Source organism: Macrotis lagotis, chromosome 7, assembly GCF_037893015.1.
Source record: "Macrotis lagotis isolate mMagLag1 chromosome 7, bilby.v1.9.chrom.fasta, whole genome shotgun sequence".
NCBI classification, from domain to species: domain Eukaryota; kingdom Metazoa; phylum Chordata; class Mammalia; order Peramelemorphia; family Peramelidae; genus Macrotis; species Macrotis lagotis.
Window position 1 is genome coordinate 135,702,470 of NC_133664.1, and position 10,554 is coordinate 135,713,023.

Genomic DNA, 10,554 nt, shown 5'->3' on the forward strand with positions numbered 1-10,554 from the left:
ATCCAAAAATTTTACAGAATACTCTCAATAACATAAAAGTTCAAGGAGCCCTGACTCAAACACTTCTAGAAAGGGCTAACTCATTATTTTTGGTAACTGTTAGAAGGGGTTTTGTATCCAATCAAAATCAAATTCCATTTACATTCTACCTCTTCCAAACTCAGTCCTATTTCTGTACTCTGGAGTAACATATAATATTTATTCTATCTTCAACTCTTTAAAATATTTATTTGACTGTAGTCTTCATTTATTTAGGATAAATATCTCCAGTACCCTATCAATTTCCCTTATGCATATAAATCTATTTCTTTTTTGGTAAAAATTGTTGTTAAATTATCTCACTCATTCAGTTTGCTTGTGCAGTTGACTCTTTAGACCTAAGTACAGAACCTTACATTTATTTCTTAGTAGATTTAATTTTCTTGGTTCCAGACTCATTGCTCAAGAATTGTTAAGATTTTTTGAATCCTGGATCTATCTTTTCTTCTCTTTTGAAAATTGAGACCACATGCGCTTTTTATCGACAGATTTCTCTAACTCTTCTATAGTGTTTGATTCCTCAAATGTTGCCAATTATACTTTCTCAATTGTAAATACAAGTTCTTTCAAATATTATAAAAAGAAATTTATCTGAGATTAAAGGCTAAAATTCTTTCAAAGAAGCTAGCTGTTAATCACTTTCTCCTTATCTTTCTTGTTATCAATTCTCTCTTAATGGTTTTTCTTCTATTCTTTATGATTATGACTTTTATCCTTGATTAAGAAAATGAAAGAAAGATAAAAGTGATTATGTTTTATCTATATCCTTGGTTGACATTCTAACATCCCCCCCCAATTGATAGATAATATATTTTCTTTTTTATTATTGCTCTGAAAGTACCTTCATAAATAAAGCCATTACTAACAAATCTTTTTGTGCTTCTGATTTTCTGATTTTTTTATCAGTTATTTTTTTCAGTCTAGAAATTCCAAAGTTGCCATGGTATACAAGAGTGCAGCACAATAATTCTTATAAAGAAAGCTGAGATTTCAAAGCTTTAAGAAATAGTTCAATTGCTCCCTTTTATATCTGATTTTGTAGGTTTTACACTGGGCTAGTTTGTTCTCATCCTCACCCTGGTGACCCTCCACTCCTGGGGACTCACCATATTAGTGTATATACAATTTGCATTAACTCAATTGTAGAGTCTAATTCTGAAGGTTAAGTAATGCAAGAACCTTAGCTTTCCCCAATGCAAGACTGTTACTTAACACCAAATAACTCTCTAAGATCATAAACTGAGCCTATCTGAAGAGTTCTTTATATCAGTGAAACCAAAATTTCAATCCAAAATCTCCTCTGCAAAAGTGGTTATTTAGCCAACCAATATTAATCTATTTAGTGCCATACCAAACTATCAAAAATTATTTTATATAGTTAGAAAAATAACAAAATTCATCTGAAGAGCAAAAGTTCATAGATATCAAGGGAATCAATTAAAAATGCAAAAGAAGGTAGTCTAACTGTACTAGATCCCAAACTGTATTATAAAGTGATATTAAGCAAAATAATCTGGATCTGGCTAAGAAATAAGTGGGGGAGGAAATCAGTGGAATAGATTAAGTACAAATTATATTAGAGTAAATGACTAAATTGGTATATAAATCCAAAGATCCAAGCTTTTGGAACAAAAATGCTGGAAGATGCCAGAAAAACTAGACAACAGTATGGCAGAAATTAGATAGAGACCAACATCTCTCACCATTTAGCAAGACAAAAGCAAACTGGGTACATGGTTTACCCAGAAAGAGTAATACCATAAACAAAATAAGAGAACATGGAATATTTATCTATCAAATTGATGGATGAAAGAAGCATTTAGAATCAAAGAAGATATATAGAGCATTATAAAATGTAAAATAGATAATTTAAATTATATGCAATTAAAACATTTTTGCACAAATAAAAACCAATGCAATCAAAATTTTTAAGGAAAGAAGAAAACAGGAAAACACTTTCAAAAAATATATCTAAGGGCCTAATTTCTCAAAATATATAGAGAACCTGTTCAAATTTATAAAAATACAAGTCAAATTTATAAAACATACAAACTTATAAAAATACAAAACAAAGAAACGAAAGCTCTCTATAGTCATATAAAATGATCTAAATTACTATTGAGTAGAAAATGAAAATCAAAACAATTCAGAGATACTGTCTCACCCTTATCAAAGTGGCTAATATAACAAAAAAGGAAAATTGTTCATGGTGGACCCAATGTGAGAAAACTGGGACACCAATGCATTGTTAATGGAGTTGTCAACTAATCCATTCATTCTGGAGAGTACTTTGGAACTATGCCCAAAGAGTTATAAAACTCATCCAGAATTTCCATTATTAGAATTAACCTCTTCTCTGATGCAGAATTTCCACTATTATATCCCAAAGATATACACCAAAAAAATAGAAAATGCTCTATTTGCACAAAAAATTTTTATAGTAGCTCTTTTTGTGGTGGCAAAGACTTGGAAATCAAAGGAATGTCCATCAAATTGGGGAATGACTAAACAAGTTGTGGTTCGTGATTGTAATAGACTATTATTGTGCTATAAGAAATGACAAGCAGAATGATGTCAAAAAAACTTGGAAAGACTTACAGGAATTGATGCATAATGAAATGAACAGAACCAGGATGATGTTGCACATAGTTAGAGCAATATTGTTCAATGAAGAAGAGTGAATGAAGTTATTCTCAACAATATAAATTATCCAAGACAAACCCAAAGGACTAATGATAAAGCATATAATCTGCTTTCAGATAAAGAATGATATTGATTGAATATAGGCAGAAGCATGCAATTTTTCACTTTCATTTTTTCTTACTTGAGACTAATATGGAAATGTTTTACATAATTACACAAGTATAATTCATATCTGATTGCTCACTGTCTGAGGTAGGGAAGGGCAGTAGAGAGTCTGTGAGAGAATTAAAAACACAAAGCTTTAAATACAAATAAAAATTTTAATGAAAAATTTAAAAAATAAGAAAGTTGAAAATGCAATTTAATTTTTAAAAGAGTTGCCAATTTATTTATTAAGTACTAAATTGAGAACATAGAGGCAGAATGATATCAAATAAATGAAAGAAATTCAATTTCTAGCATATAAAACATTTGTATTGACATGTTGCTCATGGCATCTTTGTTTTCCAGATCTCTCATTGAAGCTAAGAGAAAATTATTGACAGATTTGGATTTAAATGTAATGGTGGAGAAGAGGAATGCTGCAAAAGTAGTCCCTTCGTATGAAATAATGTCTATCAAAGGATTAAAAAAAACAAATAGATCAATTTTATTATGGCTCTGTAGATACACAGTAAAATTGGGTTCCATAATCTTTCCTCCTGTTCAGGAGATTTAACTTTCATACAAACATAACAAAAGCTGCTTTTCCCTCCAAAAGCAAATGAATGGATTGGTGAATATTGCAACAAATATTTATTGACCATCTGCAGCGGAACTAAAGTGCTTTTGGGGAATATAGTCACAGACCCTCCCTTAAAAGAATATATAACCTAGTTGGGTGGACACGATACATTCACACAAAGCATTTTAATGAACCACACAACATCAAAAGATGTTTGCTAGTTTTGTATCTGTAGCTATGGGGAGTCTACCTAGTGTGATAACTTTGTTAGATTGGCAGACTACCCTATAATCCAGGACATGCTTTGCAAACCTTAAACTTCACTCAGTGAGATGCATTGCAGATGGTCAATAAATGTTTTGCAAAACCTATCCATTCATTCACAGTTGTTTTAAGAAATAGCAGTCCTAGTTGTGTTTGCATGAAAATTGAGTCTCTGGAGAAGGACTTTAACTTCAGGAGAACTCAGTTAAAATCATGTTCTAACTTTCACATGGGAGGATAATTTATTTCTTTATTTCTGGTAAGCTATATGCTTAAACACTTTTTTCCCTCTAGATGAATCATTGCAGTGCAACAGAAATGAACTGGGAGGCAGTAATGCCTTTTAGACCTACAACTACCAAAAACTCATGTCATCTTGGGAAAATCATTTCATTTTCTTTGCCTCTCAGACTACTTATTGAGTAGTTTTAGGAGTGATTATAGCCTAGATAATTCTGGGATTCTTTAAAGTTCTATTAACAAGTTATCTAGCACTTTTTCTCTTGTAAAGTACTTAATATATTAAAATGACAAAATCTGATTTTAGGTCTCAACTACCACTTACAACCATGTGAATGTGGACAATTCATAGTCCTTTGACGTTCTATTTTCTGGATGTAAAATAAGGATAGTGAAAGTTAAACTATGTGCAGGGACATATTGGAGACAAGTTAGCTAGCATAGTGGATGGAACTCTAGCCTCAGAAGGAACTGAGTTCAAATTCAGGCTCAAAAACTTATTAGCTGTGTAATCTTAGGCATGTCACTTAACCCTAGTTGCCTTGTATCCAGGGCCATCTGCAGTCATCCTGATCTATATCTGGTCATTGGACCCAGATGGTTGTAGAAGAGAAAGTAAGGCTTGTGATGTAGCAAAGCACCCCCTCACTCAAATTCATGGCATCATCAATCTGATATCTTCAAGAATGAAGGACAAATATCATCATAACATTTTTTGTGTTTTAGTGATAGTTCTATCATAATTATTTTAATCTTGGCATCTTATCAATCATATCTGCACTCCAGGGATCTCTTTTAGATTCTCCCCCTTTGTATCTCTCTCTCTCTCTCTCTCTCTCTCTCTCTCTCTCTCTCTCTCTCTCTCTCTTTCTCTGTCTCTCTTTTAAACTCCTTTATCTTATAGCACGCATAGGTTAAATGTTCTGTCTCTTGAGTTCCAGTGTCCTGTTTCCAACTGCCTGCTCTATATCTATTGGGATGTCCCAAAGTTATAATAAGCTCAGTGTGTCCAAAACAGAAATGATTAAAATTACTCCCTTCAAAACACATCCTTCAACCAAGTTCTTCTATTTCTGTCATTCAGGTTCATAAGATGAGAGTTATCCATGACTCTCCTCTCTCCCCACCTCTTTGTCCAATATCCAATCAGTTGTGAAGTCTTGTTAAATTTTACCTTTATGCCATCTCTTGATGGAAGCAATGCCTCTATTCACAGAACTACCACTTTAGTTTAGACTCTTATCATCTCTTTTCTGGATTACTGTAATAATTTTCTGACTGTTCTTCTTATACCTAGCCTCTCCCCTCTTTAATCTATGACTGTCTTACTGCCAAATTTGTATTACTAAAGCATGAATCTAAATGGGCCATTGTCCTGACTAAGAAAACTCCTGTAACTTCTTATTCCTTATGGGATAAAATGCAAACTCTTCTGTTTGGTCTTTTGAAGCCTTTTACAGTCTGGTCCCAGACTATCTTCCTAGAATTAGTCCGCCTCAGGTACACTGCATTCTCATCAAGTTAAACTTCTTTCAGGTATACAACTTGTAATTTCCTGCCTCTGTACCTTTGTAGAGGCTACCCACCTATCTACAGTTCTCTCATACCTTACATCTGCCTTCTGGAATCTCCAATTTGCTTCAAGGTTAAGTACAAGTGCCCCTTCTTGTAAGATCTTCTCCCCCCACCCAGTTACTTGTTTTCCTGAAAATTACTTTGCATTTATTTTATTTGCATATATTTGTATTTATATATCTATAAATATACTTTGTAGACCCCAGTTGAAGGTAAACTACTTTAAGGATATTCCTTTTGTTGTTGTACCCTCAATATCTATCGGAGTATCTGACACATAGGAAGGCAAGAAACAAATTTATAAAGCATATGGTATTTTACATAAACTCAGATTTTTTTTGAAAATACATCTTCACAAGTAAATCTTTCTTTTAAAAATCATGCACTCATAGTATGTGAATTTTTTTCCTTAATCAATACTTTAAGATAATTCTGGGATCTGTTTTTATTAAAATGTATCTTCTTTTGGGACTTTTTTTTATTAAAATGTATCTTCTTTGGTACTTTCTTACAGCAAAGTTAAGTACCTGAAAGGTGATTCTTGAATTGATTATCTCATATGTTTCAGGCACTGTACAAAGTGATTTCTAAATAGAATCTTGTTTCATCCTTACAATAACACTTCAGCATTATCACTTCAATTTTACTGATGAGGAAAATAAGGCTGAAAGAGATCTAGGGATTTGTCCAGGACCATACACCTAGTAAGGGTCTGAAGCTGGATTTGAATTCAGGTCTTCCCAACTTGGCCTACCTCTTTCCACAATACCTCTATGGATAATTTTATAGTAGATATTTAATATGTATTTGTTGAATTAAAAACAATCTAAATTTTCATGATTCAAGTTATGTACTATTACAATAGGAAGAAAAATGGAGACAGTTTTGTTGACTGATTGATATCCTCTTAATTACTTTCAAAAGTAAGCCTAAGTGGTACAAATATACAAATTTAATTATTTAGATACTGTTGAACTTAGAGGAAGATTTCACTATAACTTGGAGGAGCTGGGAAAAATATAAATGTGCAAGACTAATACCTACTTCTAGGTGATATAGTTTATGGAGCTCTCAACATGGCCTGATATTCCTGGACAAATTACTTATATTCTGCCTCAGTTTCCTCATCTGTAAAATAAGGATAATTTATCTTCTCTTATAGGATTGTTGTGGGATTCAAATGAGATAATAATTGTGAAGGTTATAGAACATTGCCTGCTGTAAGTAAGCACTGTCTAAATGTTAATAATCATTATTATCAAATGAAATATTACTTGTATAACAAGCACCTGGGAATACGAAGGCTAAACTGATACATTCCCTGCTTGAAGGAATTCATTAGAGGAAGAGAGCATATTAATAAATATAGAGAGGAGAAAGGCAATTTATGTATATGTATATGTATATGTGTATGCATATGCATATGTGTATATGCATATGTATGCACATGTGTATATGTGTATGTATATGCAAATTGAGTGCCATATAAATGATTGCTATTTTTATTATTTATATTCATTCATGGTTATATATTATAAATACATATTCATGCTATTTATTTATTTATATTCATACATATTATTTATGTATTATCATATATTAGATGCAAAGTATGAGTCCAATTATTTCATGTGAACCTTATTCTATCCTATGGCATATTGGTATTAGCTCCATTTTATAGGAGTGTAAATGATTTTTTTTAATGCTAGTATATGTCAGAGACAGAATTTAAATACTGTATCTTCCTGATTCCAAGTCCAAAACTGTAGTCACATTATGATCTAACCATTTTTAAATCTTTGGGATCCTTGAAAGAGATGAATTCCTATTCTTCTCCACCTCCTCTTCCTTCCAAGTTAGTCTGTAACTTGGGCAATTATTTTGCTCCATTGTATCATTCATACCTTTGACTTTAGAGGAAGGAGTTGAAGAAATTGAGAGACCCATTTAAAGAGTCCTTTGTAATATGTATGAAAGAGATGGTAAACCCTAGAAAATCAGATAAAAAAGGGAGTCATTGACCTTTTTCTTAAAACTTTGAAATCTCAGCTTTCTTTATAAGAATGATCATGCATTACTGTTGTGTACCATGGCACCTTTAGGCTTCTAAACCCTCTAATATTGGTATCAGACCTGTGTGTGAGTGGGCACTACACATCTAGTTTGAGACAGAAAAGGTGGGGGGAGCAGAGGAAAGACTCTCCTGAAGTCAGAAACACCTGAATTCAAATCTGTTACTCATAATAATAGCACCTACCTCCTAAGGTTGTTGTGAGTATCAAATGAGATAATGTTTGTAGCCTGCTTGGCATGGTACCTAGAATACTCAATGAATGTTTCCTTCCTTCCTTCCTTCCTTCCTTCCTTCCTTCCTTCCTTCCTTCCTTCCTTCCTTCCTTCCTTCCTTCCTTTCTTCTTTCCTTGAGCTTGATAAAACACTGGAATATAGGTTTCAGTGCAGTCCCGGGTTAAATACCCGAACTCATTTTGATTGAAAAGTCATACAAAGCTGGACAGGGTTGACTATGAGACATATGGTGGATTGCATAGTTGTAGTAAGAGAAGCACTCAGCCTAGCCAAGTCTGAGGTATTAGTTTAGTCATAATCAATCCAAAATAAAATATTTTAAGCACTTGGTAATACAAAGGCTAAAATGATACATTCCCTGCTTGAAAGAAGATGAAAGGAGCATATTAATAAATATATAGAGGAGAAAGGCAATTTATATATATATGTATATGCATATGTACATGTATATGCATGTATATGCATATATATGTGTATATGAGTTTGTGCATGTGTATATGTATTGTGTGTATACATATATGAATGTGCATATGTGTATGTACCTGCATATTGTGCACGTGTATATGCATATGTATATGCATATTATGTGCATGTGTGTGCATGTGTGTGTATGTATATGTGTGTGCATATGTGTATATAATGTATAAGTACATGTGTGTGCATATGTATATGCATGTGTGTATGTGCATGTGCATGTGTATATGTATATGTGTGTGTACGTATATGTATATGTATATGTATATGTATATGTATATGTATATGTATATGTATATGTATATGTATATGTATATGTATATGTATATGTATAAATAAACAAGTTAAGCTAAATACCAGCTAAACTTTTGAACCCCTGAGGGAACAAGAAAGTTTAAGTAGGAGGGGTTACTTGAACATTTGGGAGGGTTGTTTGTTTCATTTTTTTTAAGAAACCAGGGATACTAAGAAGCAGCAAAGAGGTATCAGTTCCAACCAAGTATAGGGGACAGCTAATGTCACTCAATCTTTCCATATTTAGATTTGGAGGAAATTCTAAAGAGTCTCTAATCTGACAACCTTATCTTACAAATAAGGAAACTGATTCTCAGAAAAATTCAGTATTGTGGCTAATTTCACACAAAAAAATTAAAGAACAGAGATCAATTTAAAAGCCAGGGGGGGCCTCTGATTCCCAAAATTCTTTCAAATATACAACAATAGGGAAAGACTCATAACACTTAAATGTGTTGCTTTAGATTACAGTGTGGTTCCTGAAAAATTATGAATTTTTAAATTTTTAACTTATCCATGCCAAGTGTTTGGTTTTGCTACTTGTTGAATGCTGTAACAATTGCCATAACCACCATATGTGACATTTCCATCACACTTTAAAACTAACAAAACACTTTGCATACATATTTTCATTTGCACATGAGGACAAATCAAAGAAATAGATATTACTAATAATTTTAGCCTCATTTTACAACTGAGGTCTTAAGATGTTAAGCCCATAAACTGCCCCACCCCCAATACATTATAGGATTTGCTATAGAAATAATTTGAATCTCATACATTTTCTTAACTTTAGAATCAGCATATTCTCTGCTTTAGCATATTATATCTCAGTTTCAGGGTCTTCTTACACAGTGAAAGATGATTTCAGAAATACCTTGCTCACAATTCAATTGCTCCCTCAAGGAATGTCTAAGATAAGGGTTTCCCCCTCCCTCTTGGTAATTAAATCACTTTAATTTTTATAGCCTCCTGGGTAGGAGGCATTACAACATTAAATAACACCAAAAGTGGTATTTTAACTCCATGGGCTTGATTTGGTACCTGACCATAAAAGTCACAGGATGTCTATCAGTAAAAGGCTGCTGCAGAAAACAATGGCTGAGTGTCAGTGACACAGAAAAACTGTCTAATTAGTCGACATTTTTCAAAGAATAATTGCCTGTCAGGCAGTTAAACCTCCTTTCTGCAAACTCATTTCCCAAGGCTGTGATTTAAATTACAGGTATATTCACAGGGCTCCTTGATCACATATATCTTAAATAAAAGCAATTGTACATCTGGTATTTTTAGAGAAAAAAATATGCTTTCCCACTATTTTATGTTCTGAATAGAAATTTAAGAGAAAATACATTCTCAAGAATTTGGGGTCATCAGTGTAGCATACTGTTCAAGGTATGTATAATTCTTCATTCCAAACAACAAGGACACTGACTTCTTTTATAGCATATGGCAATAGATATTTTCAATTGCCAAATCACTGCAGTTTAGTTGTGTTTTCCCCCTAGATGACAGTGAGATCATACATGAAGAGAACACAGGGAGGTTGAAGAGTGAGGCATTGAATATTAATGCTGTCACCCAAAAGTAAGGATGAAAGCTATTTTTAGATTTCCCTTTTCGATTGTGCTTAGAACAATAATTTATTCATTATCAGCATCTGTGGGGATGTCTGCTCAGTAAAAACTTATTCAGGGCAGATTGTTGCAGAGGTAAGTGTACCTTTAGAAAATAATACACAAATTTCAATAAATATTAGTATCTTTAGCAAAACTCAGAGGAGATATTTTCCAATACCTCATTATGTCTTATGCCTACTGATTCTAATGGTAATTAGGCACCGGGGAAGAAACAGATCTGATGCTGGGATAAACAACTAAATTAGAGATGCCATTTACCCATTATGTTCTGCCTCTATTAGTCCCTTGGAAAATAAACTTAAAATGATTCAGTCAGAATAGTGGAAGAATGTTGTACCAAACTCCCCTTTCAT